At 44.4% G+C, this 13,238-nt stretch overlaps 1 non-coding gene across 1 annotated transcript; it reads right to left on the reverse strand.

Moving 5' to 3' along the window:
• Positions 1 to 3,372: 3,372 nt before the first annotated feature.
• On the reverse strand, positions 3,373 to 3,527 carry LOC136858922 (5.8S ribosomal RNA). Its single transcript, XR_010858701.2, has one exon. It is a non-coding gene; the product is annotated as a 5.8S ribosomal RNA (ribosomal RNA).
• Positions 3,528 to 13,238: the final 9,711 nt, after the last annotated feature.

A 13,238-nucleotide genomic window follows, 5' to 3' on the forward strand; every position in this document is an offset into this window, starting at 1 on the left:
GCACTATTCTATCCTTGCTGTTGACCCTGACCACGATGTCACTCAATGCTTCATAAAACTTGTCAGCTTCATCCTCATCTGCACCCTCACATGGTGATTACACGGACACAATTCTTGTCCTAATTCCTCCCACTGACAAATCTACCCACATCATTCACTCATTTACGTGCCTAATAGAAACTATGTTGCGTGCAATGGTATTCCTGATAAGGAGCCCTACACCAGGCTCTGCCCTTCCTTTTCTAACACGCGTCAAGTACACTTTATAATCTCCTGTCTCTTCCTCATTATCTCCCCTTACCCGAATATTACTTACTCCTAGCACATCCAGATGCATTATCTTTGCTGACTCAGCCAGTTCTACCTTCTTTCTTCGATAAGTCCCATTAATATTGATTGCTCCCCATCGAATTCCATTTCGTTCGCCAAGTTGTTTCCAAGGAGTCCCTCGCCTGTCAAATGAGAGTGGGACTCCATTACTCCCATAGGTCTGAGGCTTGCTTAAAATGTTCTGAGCTCGGTAAATTCATGAAGCAGGATGCTACCCTACTTGCACATAGTCCAAGTGAGGATCTCTCCTCTAACGGGTTATTGACCACCGGTGAATATATGCCTGAGCACAAGGAAGGCCATGACTCAGAATATGTCCGAGATGCCCACTCTCATTCCATAGCAACTGGTATCCCGACTCTCAGGACCACTTACTAGGCCACTCAGCCGTTGCCCATGGTTCACGAACTAGGACGTGACTACAGTAACCCACAAACATGAACCATTATTATTATTATTATTATTATTATTATTATTATTATTATTATTATTATTATTATTATTTCGACTAAAATTTTCTGAACTCATACGATATTCGAAATTTTTGTATTCACCACGACTACATTATCGTTATCACCTTTCTAACTTTAATCAGTATGAACAATATCTCAAAGCATTTTAACACATTATTTAAACTTCGCATTTTACAGTTTCTCAACGTGATTTTTACTAATCTGAAGAGTTTCACACGTCGACCATAAATATAACACACTCGCCTGATCATTATTTAAATACTAATTCCACACACGCACTGGAAAATTTTCTTGGGACAAACAAATTCTATTCTACAACATTAATATAAATATAAACAGACCTGTAAAAGTAATCATCTTGGAGATTTTGGCTACATTTAGCCAGGTGACCTCGTTTTTTGCTACTCATGGCAACAGGATACATCATCTTCAGATATATATATATATATATCTTAAAAATACACAGATTTTACACTCGCTATAGATTAACAACGCAAAATGACGCACTTCCTTCACTTTTTAGCATGCAGTTAACCTCCCTCTCTACTGGCGACTCCGACTTTTTCCCGGGAATCTGCTTTAGTTCACCCCAATAACCGGCCAGGTGTTTCAATAGATAACAAAAACCAGACCTCTCTCTGACTAGCCTCCAGACTCCCTTTGACGATATAAGACATGCACAATGGAATACAGGGAGGAAATCAGCTACATATGTTAAACAGATATCTATGGCTTCACAGTTTTCGTCGGCGGAAGCTCAGGAAAATTTCTATCACCTTCAATTTAATACTCTACTTGAACCGTCGCCATGAATATATGACTTAAGATATTTTGAGAAATAAACCCCGCACTTTCTTGTAGACGAGCGACGTGGGTTACACCGTCCAGACCTTCAGATAGAATGTGTAAATGTAGGTGGAGGGGATTTCTTTTATACCCTCTGAGAGAACGCTCCCCTCACCGCGAAGCTTGGTGGTGCAATCTTCTAATTCCACATCCGCTGGACGAACTTTCTTGAACTTTATTCCACAAATTCAGACAGAATTATAATTCATTTTGGTGTTAATTTTATATTTTTCCCATACATGCAACGGGCATATTACATTTATTTCTGACATGTTCCTTCGCGGTCTTTATTCAGAGATGACCTCGACACGTGTCGCAAATCCGCGAGTAGGACGCCAGGATTAATTGCAGTTAAATTCACCCTGGGGATTCTATCTTCATGTAATGTTTATTAATAATTTCGATCCCTTATTCCTGGATTAACCATGTCGCCCAAATCTCTCATTATGAAGGATTTTCCAAAATTGCTAAATTAGTCAGTACTCGATGTCAATCGAAGTGTCCCGGCATTTCACGAGAGGATGGCTCGCTTGTCACGTTGAGTTTTGTTCCCACGGGGGAGCAAGACTCTCGAAATAAAACATGGCTACTTTCAAACAAGTTATTTGTAGCTGAAATAAATATCTGCAATTAGTTTTCATCGTAGAATTATGGGTTCAGTATTGGCGTTATGTAAAGGAAAAATAATAGGTTGCATTTGTGTCAAATAGAAATTACAAATTATAAGACTTATTCAATATTAATGAATATGGAATCGTTGAAGTAGACATCAAGAAATGCATTGCACGCCGCCCTAAGCCTTCTCCAGACCTAATAGCACTCTTGAGATGTTTATGGCTAAATGGTAAACCTGTGTCAGTACCAAAACTGCAAGAACCCAAGTCGATTTTTCTTTCCTTCTTAATCTGTTTACCCTTCAGGGTCACTTTACCCTTCGTACTCAGCGACGGATTCCACCTCTACCTCCTTGAGGGCAGTGTCCTGTAGTGCGAGACTTTGCATCTGGGGATACAACTGGAGAGGAGGACCAGTACCTCGCCCAAGTGGCATAACCTGTTATGCTTAGCAGGGGCTTTGTGGAGGGATGGGAAGTTCAGTGCCAAACAGTTTGTTGAACATCACATTCCAGATCCTGACATTAGAGATGGTGTTGATGGCAATAAAGTTAAATAGTGAATTTCACAAATTTATATTCCACCGTTTTCCCCTGATGGTGTTGAACGGAGAGTGGCTCCATTCAAGAAGGACTTCAACTCGCCGCAGGATATCGGGATAAGTGGACCCTCCGAAAGACGACATTTCTCGGCAGGATGAACCTACGAGATTCGGCGCTGGACTCTTCCCTGTTCGCTCGCCGCTACTAAAGGAATCCTTGGTAGTTTGTTTTCCTCCGCTAAATAGTATGCTTACATTCAGTGGGTAGTCTCACCTGCTCCGAGGTCGTGTTTGGTTTGTGCGTATCGCACAAAATGTTCGGTCGCTGCACACACAGGGCACACTTTCGAGCTTGGTCCCGGGGCAACGGCGGCGAACCGGCGCCAGTAGACACAAAGATTCTGCGCGGACCAACCCTCCCGTCTCACACACTCTCAGTGGCGGTGTTGACCTGGCCAGCTCCACCAAGCTGAAGGTCTTTTCAGGAGACGCGGCGGCGGCGGCCGTGGTTGCACGAACCGCGACGCTCCCACCCTTCGAACGCAATGTCGCGTTTAGTTTCAGCAACCGACCCTTAGCCAGGCGTGGTTCGGGAACGGAATCCATGGACCGCAATGTGCGTTCGAAATGTTGATGTTCAAGTTTCCTGCAGTTCACATTTCGACGCGCAATTTGCTGCGTTCTTTATTGACTCACGAGACGAGTTATCCACCATTCAGGGTTGTTTTCATTCATTTTTGGATCGTTCTCTCCGTGTTGAGTGGAGGAGAAACAATAACTTTTATAGGTTTCTCATCACAGAGCTAAGAAGTGTTTCAAGCATGGGCGTTACGTTCATTTAAAACCTACTCGCCGGGCCGAAGCCGCGACGGGTCCCCTCGTGTTATCCCCGCTGCATTGAGCGAGGGAGGTAGGTACCCAATGCCGAACTTTGCATCTAAGGAGACGCAGTCGCGTGGACCGCGACACTCCCGCTGTCTGCGACGGACAGAGCCGCCGCTTACAGAGTACGTACTGGACTCGCCTGAGCTCGCAACAGCGGGCTCGGCAGGAGTCTCGCTTCTCGAGGGAGCCTCGCCGGAGGAGAGAACCGCGCGGGGCGATCCGACTCCTCCTTTTCAAAATGTTTTTTGATAAAACAATTTCGGTAGTTATCCTTCCGCGGTATCACCTACGGAAACCTTTTTACGACTTTTACTTCCTCTAAATAATGAAGTTTGGCCATCTTTCCAGACACATTGGAAACTGTGCGAAGCAGATCCAGCGCACCGGTCCGAAGAAACCACTAAGTCATTCAGTCGGTAGTAGCGAAGCGTGGTGTGCACAAAGGGCAGGAACGTAATCAACGCGAGCTTATGACTCGCGCCTACTGGAAATTACTCGTTCATGCGGAACAATTGGAAGCCCCAATCCCCAGCACGAAGTAAGTTCAACGGATTGCACTGTCCTTTCGCACTAGGAGGACACGCTGATTCCTTTAGTGTAGCGTGCGTGCAGCCTAGAATATTTAAGGGCATTACAGACCTGTTATTGCTCAATCTCGTGAGGCTAGAAGCCGCCTGTCCCTTTAAGAAGAAGTGTTGTCGCCGGTAGCACAAACAGATGCGACTATTTAGCAGGTTCTTTCGTTATCGGATTTAAACAAAATTCTCCTTCCTCATCCTCCTCTTCTCCTTCTCTCTTTCATCTTAAGGAAGACTGGAGAACAAGAAGAGAAAATATACACGAGGGTCTTAAAATTGTCCTTCCTCCTTGTCCTTTTCTCTTCGTTTTATTCATATTCTTCTTAAGGAAGATTGAAGAAGAGAAAATATACAAGAGGGTCTTAACATTTTCTTTCCTCTTTGCCTTTTTCTCTTATTATTTTATTTTTCGTTAATTTCTTCATATTCTTCTTAGGGAAAATTAGAAAAAAAGAAGAGAAAATATACAAGAGGTCCTTAAAATTCTGCTTCCTCCTTGTTCTCTTATTCTACTTCTTTACATTCTTCTCCTTTTAGGCAATAAGGCGAGAAAACATACCGGAGGGTCATAAAATTGTCTTTCCTCCTGCTATTCTTCTCTTCTTCTGTTTCTTTGTAGACCTCACCTTGGAACTTGTGAAAACACACGGGTCATTGCACAGGAGACGAACATCAGCCGAGGTACTGTTATGCGGATATTGCATACCCTACGGCTTCACTGGTACCATCTGCACTTACACCAGGAGCTCCATGGTCATGATTTCGATGCCTGGATGTCTACAAACTTTTGCATTTATTTCATAACGTGAAAAATCCCGAGTGTTTAGGCATTTAATGATATTATTAATACATGAATTTGTGTACTATACTTTCAATTACATTTAAGTTATCTCATTTATTCCCCATTCAAAGCTAGTTTCCAACGTTCATTCTTGTAATAAGCAATATAGAGCCTACTCCGTTTCTGGCTCTTTGCTCTGTTTGGAACAACCACATATGATAACTCTATCATTCAATTGAAAGAGAATTACAGAATCCTGATAGTCCAATAATTAATTTTAGGATTACAGTATACCTAACAAGAATTTTATTCAGAGCAATTTGGTAAAACGGATTAAGTTCAAAACTTGTATTTTGGTGTTGGTTCTACGTTCCATAATTGCATTCAGTTATCATTAGAAATAGGCCAAGACCATGTTTTATTGAAAACATCCCTTCTATTTCTCGGCCTTGTAAATGGCGAAAGCAACGCTTTCTTTGGTGCTGTTCACAATCATTATGGTGCTTATAGGACCAACGGAAATGTGGATCCAGTAACCACAAGTATCTCGGCAGATAAACGCTGGCTATGAGTTTCAAATATTTAAACAGAACACTTGCAAATATCGAAAGCATCACTTTGGTGTTATTCATAATAATAGTTCGGATAAGAGTATCGAAATATGGATCCAGCAACCGTAAGTATCTCGGCAGTTGAACGCTAGCTATGATTTTCAAATATTTAAACAAAATCTCTCCTTAGTCTTACCTACATTCACGCACGTGGCTACTTCGAACACCAGGTCTGTATTCTAGAACCCTTGAGCTGACATTGCCATGGTTACGGTCGGTCATTTCTGGATTCGATTCCTAGAGTGGGGTAGTGTGCTGCCAGTATCTCAATAGATATTGGTTTAGGGCCTTAAAATGAGGATTTCAGAGTCCGTCTGGTACCTGCGGAGTTTTGTTTCTCGCATCGTGGGGCTAAAAAAGAACTTGGTCTCGTCCATATACGAGACATTCGACATTTCGCCTATACTAGTTTATGTTGATGTCTCAAAGAGCCTAAACCTAGTGAATGGAGCGGACACACGAAATTTCTTGTAGACAGTGTTACCCGCAGGGTCGTAAACTGTAAGTACACCAAATTTGGTTCGGATTGATGAAACGGTTTAGATTTATACCGGGTGGTTCACCGACCCCTTGCTATCCAGAGTTATGCATCCCTTCATATTAACTACAATTCTGCAAGACATCAGTCCCTCTCCCTAAACCAGGGCAATATAACGATATGTGTGTTTACGGGCTAGAAGACAGCAGGAATTGTGAGTGCCACTATTCATTCTTTATGGGTACCTCGAATGAACCCGTAAAACGAGTACTGATACGCAGAACACGTATTTTGAAACAGGGGGTGGACGCACAGATCTGGAACACGGTACGGTATAGGCTGGGAAGTGGGCGCCGTAGGTAGGTTAAGTGTCGCAGTAGCTCACATGGCCAGCGGGCGGGGAGATTTGTGATAGTGGACAGGAGGATCGATTCCCGCATAAGAATTATTTTCACCAACCAGCCAGTTGCCTGGGATGTGGTAAGGTTGAATATTTGATAGCTTCCAAGGACTGATTTGTTTATTTGACCCTGTAAAAGGCCGTATGTATCGTTGCATTGGGTATGGTGCTAGGTTGGACGACGAAGAGAAGATGATGGACTGTGGCAAGTTAGCTACGTCGTACATGTTCCAAGCTTCGTAGACCACAGGAAGGGCAAAGTGTGCCACATTGGAATGATAACAATATGCGATGGCAGGTAAGTATGTAGCTGCGCGGACTCCCCTCCTTCGAAGCAATTCACAACACAAAGTTTATTTACTGCCTCGAGATGCATTCCAACGACGAGTTTGTGGATATGATGCTTATCTTTTTTTTTGCTAGTTGCTTTACTTCGCACCGACGCAGATAGGTCTTATGGCGACGATGGGAGAGGAAAGGACTAGGAATGGGAAGGAAGCGGCCGTGGCCTTAATTAAGTACAGCCCCAGCATTTTCCTGGTGTGAAAATGGGAAACCAAGGAAAACCATTTTCAGGTCTGCCGAAAGTGGGGTTCGAACCCACTATCTTCCGGATGCTAGCTCACAGCTGCATGCTCCTAACCGCACGGCCAACTCGCCCGGTGATACCTACCTAGGGAGAAGCTAGACAGAATGCATACCAGGCGCAACGGCTGTACCAAGAACGCTATTCGGATAGACGACAACCGACGGGTATGACACTTCGGAGTGTGGAAAGACGTCTGCGGGATACTGCATCCCTGTGAAGGACACGGCCTGTTCGAGATCATCCCGTGACGTCTGCTGACAATGAAGAGGTCGTGTTTGACGCTATTCGGCGTAACCCTCATACTAGCCATTGCACAGGAGACGAAAAACAGCCGAGCGTCTGTTATGAGGATATTACATACCTGACGTTTCCACCCGTACCATCTGCACTCACACCAGGAGCTCAATGGTCATGATTTCGATGCCCGGGTGGCATTCTGTCATTGGATACTAAAGCATGTTGACACTGATCCTGCTTTTCTAACGACTCTCTTTTACGGACGAAGCACGATTCCACAACCATGGAACAGTTAATCGCTATAATATTCATTACTGGAGTGTGGATAATCTCCACTGGGTGCGACAGACAGTTTTTCAGGTACAGTGGAGCGTGAATATATGGTGTGGAAACATGGGTGATCACCTCATCGGTCCCCATTTCTTTGAGGTCCTTCTGACCAACCAACACTATCTGCGGTTTCTCCAAGATAAACTACCACCGTTTTTGGAATATGTGCCACTCCGTGACCGCTGCAGGAAATGGTATCAACATGACGGGGCTCCACCGCACGTCGCGGTGGTCGTCCGGAACCATCTAAATACGACATATCCTCATGAATTGGATAGGAATGGGAGGACCTATCCCCTGGCCGCCAGATCGCCCGATCTTACGCCCCTGGATTTTTTTCTGTGGGACCGTGTAAAACAAATGTTGTATGCACAGGAGCCGGCCAGTCCTTGTCAACTCAGACAGCTCATCATCGAGGCATGCCAATCCGTTTCGCCAGAGGTGTTGCAACGGGCCATACGGTCCTTACAACATCGCACGCAGCTCTGTATCGACCAAGGAGGTCGTCAGTACGAGCAGGTGCTGGGTTAAACCCAGCTCCATACCAACGGCACTTCTCAGGGTCAAATAAACAAATCAGTCCTTGGAAGCTATGAGGTATGCAACCTTACCGCATCCCAGGCAATGACTGTTAAAAATTTTTGTTATGTGGGACTCGAATCTCCCACCTCGAGCACTGCCCATTATCACCTATCTTCCCGCCCACTTGCAATATGAGCTACTGCGACACGTAACCTACAACGCCAACTTCCTAGCCTATACAGTACCGTGCTTCCGGTCTGTGCGTCCACCTACTGTTTTCAAGTACGTGTTATGCTTATCTGTACTCGTTTTACGGGTTCATCCGAGGTACCTATAATGAATTAATAGTGGCACTCACGATTTCTGCTGTCTTCTAGCCCTTAAACACACATGTCTTTCAGAACTGTAGTAAATATGAAGGGATCCATAAAACTGGATCGCAAGGAGCTGGTGGACCATCCGGTATATATGACTGGGCGAGTTGGCCGTGCGGTTAGGGTCGCGCAGCTGTAAGCTTGCATTCGGGAGATAAGGAGTTCGAATCCCACTGTGGACAGCTCTGAAGATGGTTTTCCTTAGTTGTCTATTTTCACACCAGGCAAATGGTGTGATTGTACTTTAAGGTCACGGCCTCTTTCTTCCCTCTCTTAGCCCTTTATTATCCCATCGCCGCGATGAGACCTACAGTATCTGTGTAGGTGCGACGTGAAGCCAATTGTAAAGCCAATTGCATAAAATTATATATATATGAAGTAAATAATTCAGTGTCAGGGTTGTAGATATTACTGTATTTGCTACAGATGTATGTATGTATGTATGTATGTTGGGTATTCAGCGCGAAGGCTGGTTTGATCCTCCACAGCTCCACCAAAGGCTATCATAGACAGCCTAGGCGTCACTGAAGAGACATACTAGGGAAATGAGGAGTGAGGTAGTTTGCTGTTGCCACAGATGAGTATTCGTAAAATAAAGCGTCTATATCGTACTTCCATTACTAGTGCAAGTGCATAAAGGTTTATTATTAGCACCAGCTGGGGCTGCGGCCTTTTTTTTCTTCTTTAGAGTACCTCCCTCATTCTCGAGGAAGGCCTGACGTCTAGCTCTGCATACAAACCTGACGGAAGATGGTCGAAGAACGCATGGACGCCGTGAACCTGCACAGTTAACCGCACTCGACCTTTAAAATAATAAAGACCTAGGTTTAGTCCCATAATTAGCATGTTCTTACATTTCGTCTGATTTCTTCGTTTTCCTTGTAAAGAGTTGACACACCGATTGACACTGCGTGGAAAAAAGAACATCCATGAATTTCAACTTGAGGATATTTCTCCCTTACAATAAAAATAGCACCAGTCTCAAAGTCTACCGTTTTATCTTGTTTCCATTCTGGAACAGCATGCACTATGTTTTCGAGCATCCTTGTCAGAAAGAAGTGCGAATACAATTGGAGTGATGTTGGTTGCACTTTCACTACTTCCCAGGTCCACATACATAGTGTACAGTTGGACAAACTGGCGGATTACACTCTTAAACGTACCGTCAATGAAAAATATGGAAAAAAAATTTTCTCGCAACATTTCCTTAGCTAAAGAACTGGCCAAAATTAACATTTTTGTCATCTGTGCCGTCATCTGAAAGGAGAAAATATTTTCAACGATTCTTCATTGAGGATGATTTAGATTTATATGAATTCTGCTAGGTCGAATGTTATTCATTTCCTTCCTCTTAGTTCGGTGTTTTCCGTACTGGCATCTGTGTACGAGAACTGAGGTCCAAAATTTATCTTCATCTTCTTCTTCGTTTCCTACCACTTTTCCCACACCTGTTGGTTCGCGGGTGCGAACTGCGTCGCACATGTGGATTTGGCCATGTTTTACGGCCGGATGCCCTTCCTGATGCCAAACCTATATGGAGGATGTAATCACTATTGCGTGTTTCTGTGATGTTTTGTATGGATATGAAGAGGAGAGTGTTGGGACGAACACAAACACTCAGTCCCCGAGCCGAAGAATTAATCAGAAGCGATTAAAATCCCGACCCGACCGGGAATCAAACCCGGGACCCTCTGAACTGAAGGCCAGTACGCTGACAATTCAGCGAACGAGTTAAAAACTTGTTTCCAAAAACCATTATTCCAAAGGTTGAAATTCTCTTGAATTTCTTGCACTTACTCCCCAATAATTTGTTGAAAGTAAGTTATTTCTGGAACGCCTATTCGAATTCTAGGTATGCACAGTCACACACGATAATATAAAATGCAGAACATTCTATTTTACAGAAATGGTGATAACAAGGGTGTGTGTGTTATAGGCAAGTGGCATCATCACTATTTTCTCAGCAAGGCAGCCATGGTCGGATTTCTACCAATGTATGTGGAAATGAAATGTAACGAATTCTATGCAAATACTAGTGGCCCGGTTGCTATGACCATGATGTCAACAGTCAGATAAAACTACACGCTAGATTTACTTTTAAAAATAATTTTATTTCTTTCATTAATGTTGATTAACTGTTATCACTTAGCATGCTCGGCTCCTTAGTTTAATAACCGGTGTAACGATCGTCAACTCAAAAGGACCCTATTCGATTTCCACATCTGTAGATTTATACGCAGAATATCACACATCACCAAGCACCACGGAAACATGCAGTGGTCAACACATCCTCTACGTGGGGTTGTAGTCAGGAAGGTCACCCAGCCATAAATCTAGGCCAAATCCATGTGTGGTGCTGACCCCAAATAATTGAGGAAAAGGTCACGAGAGTGATGAAGGCTAATAATCACTTAGCTTTGTTAATCGAACCACATTATATATATATATTAGAAATTTATCTCGGTACCATCTTCTATATATACACTGACTGACAGAGCAAATGCAACACCAAGAAGGAGTGGTCAGAACTTTATGCCAATTGCAGGGTAGACTGACGTCACTGAGGTATGCTCATGATGTGAAATGCGCCGCTGTGCTGCGCACGTAGCGAACGATAAATGGGACACGGCGTTGGCGAATGGCCCACTTCGAACCGTGATTTCTCAGCCGACAGTCATTGTAGAACGTGTTGTCGTGTGCCACAGGACACGTGTATAGCTAAGAATGCCAGGCCGCCGTCAACGGAGGCATTTCCAGCAGACAGACGACTTTACGAGGGGTATGGTGATCGGGCTGAGAAGGGCAGGTTGGTCGCTTCGTTAAATCGCAGCCGATACCCATAGGGATGTGTCCACGGTGCAGCGCCTGTGGCGAAGATGGTTGGCGCAGGGACATGTGGCACGTGCGAGGGGTCCAGGCGCAGCCCGAGTGACGTCAGAACGCGAGGATCGGCGCATCCGCCGCCAAGCGGTGGCAGCCCCGCACGCCACGTCAACCGCCATTCTTCAGCATGTACAAGACGCCCTGGCTGTTTCAATATCGACCAGAACAATTTCCCGTCGATTGGTTGAAGGAGGCCTGCACTCCCGGCGTCCGCTCAGAAGACTACCATTGACTCCACAGCATAGACGTGCACGCCTGGCATGGTGCCGGGCTAGAGCGACTTGGATGAGGGAATGGCGGAACGTCGTGTTCTCCGATGAGTCACGCTTCTGTTCTGTCAGTGATAGTCACCGCAGACGAGTGTGGCGTCGGCGTGGAGAAAGGTCAAATCCGGCAGTAACAGTGGAGCGCCCTACCGCTAGACAACGCGGCATCATGGTTTGGGGCGCTATTGCGTATGATTCCACGTCACCTCTAGTGCGTATTCAAGGCACGTTAAATGCCCACCGCTACGTGCAGCATGTGCTGCGGCCGGTGGCACTCCCGTACCTTCAGGGGCTGCCCAATGCTCTGTTTCAGCAGGATAATGCCCGCCCACACACTGCTCGCATCTCCTAACAGGCTCTACGAGGTGTACAGATGCTTCCGTGGCCAGCGTACCCTCCGGATCTCTCACCAATCGAACACGTGTGGGATCTCATTGGACGCCGTTTGCAAACTCTGCCCCAGCCTCGTACGGACGACCAACTGTGGCAAATGGTTGACAGAGAATGGAGAACCATCCCTCAGGACACCATCCGCACTCTTATTGACTCTGTACCTCGACGTGTTTCTGCGTGCATCGCCGCTCGCGGTGGTCCTACATCCTACTGAGTCGATGCCGTGCGCATTGTGTAACCTGCATATCGGTTTGAAATAAACATCAATTATTCGTCCGTGCCGTCTCTGTTTTTCCCCCAACTTTCATCCTTTTCGAACCACTCCTTCTTGGTGTTGCATTTGCTCTGTCAGTCAGTGTATATATAAAATAAGAGCGTCTGTCTGTACATTGTACAGAATTTCAAAAATATGGTACTTCTCTGTCAGTCATGTCCACAGTAACAAGGAAATGCACTTTTTAATTTTCCGTCATTTCTCTCTGTATATATGTATGTACATACATCACAAGAAAACGGCTGAAGAGAATTGAATAAAAATCAGTATGCAAAGTCGAGGAATAAGTCAGTACAATCTAGGCTATAAATAGTTGTATTCACGCTGAGAAAAAGGGAAGTTTAGGGGAAGGTCTAAAATTTAATTCTTAGATATTTGAGTTATTAGTGGTCCTATATTAATGAAAATAGGTATGCAAAGTTGGGGAACAAGTCGCTATAATTTAAGTTATAACTGATTTTATTCACGCTGAGTGAAATGGTAGTTTAGGGGAAGGCTTACAATTTAATTCTCAAATATTTATATTAGTGGTCGTATAGATAAATACTACATAAATAGAGTTATATAGTACTAGGGGTGTCTTAGCCCCACGCTGTTAGTCTCCTGATAGTAAGTCATATGTGTACCAAGTGTGTTATAAATCGCTCCAGTAGTCCTGAAAACTATGGTTCCATATTAATATCGGTCGTTTTTATTTATATGTATATTTCACCCCATCCCCTGGAGGACTAGGTTTATGTTGCCACAACAGCATTTTTCACAAACAGTAAGTAATATTTGTATCAAATTTAGTTTTCAGTTATGCTGGAAAATACAAAGGTACATCCATAATC

The sequence above is a fragment of the Anabrus simplex genome, chromosome 1 (genome assembly GCF_040414725.1).
Source record: "Anabrus simplex isolate iqAnaSimp1 chromosome 1, ASM4041472v1, whole genome shotgun sequence".
In the NCBI taxonomy this organism is placed as follows: Eukaryota; Metazoa; Arthropoda; class Insecta; order Orthoptera; family Tettigoniidae; genus Anabrus; species Anabrus simplex.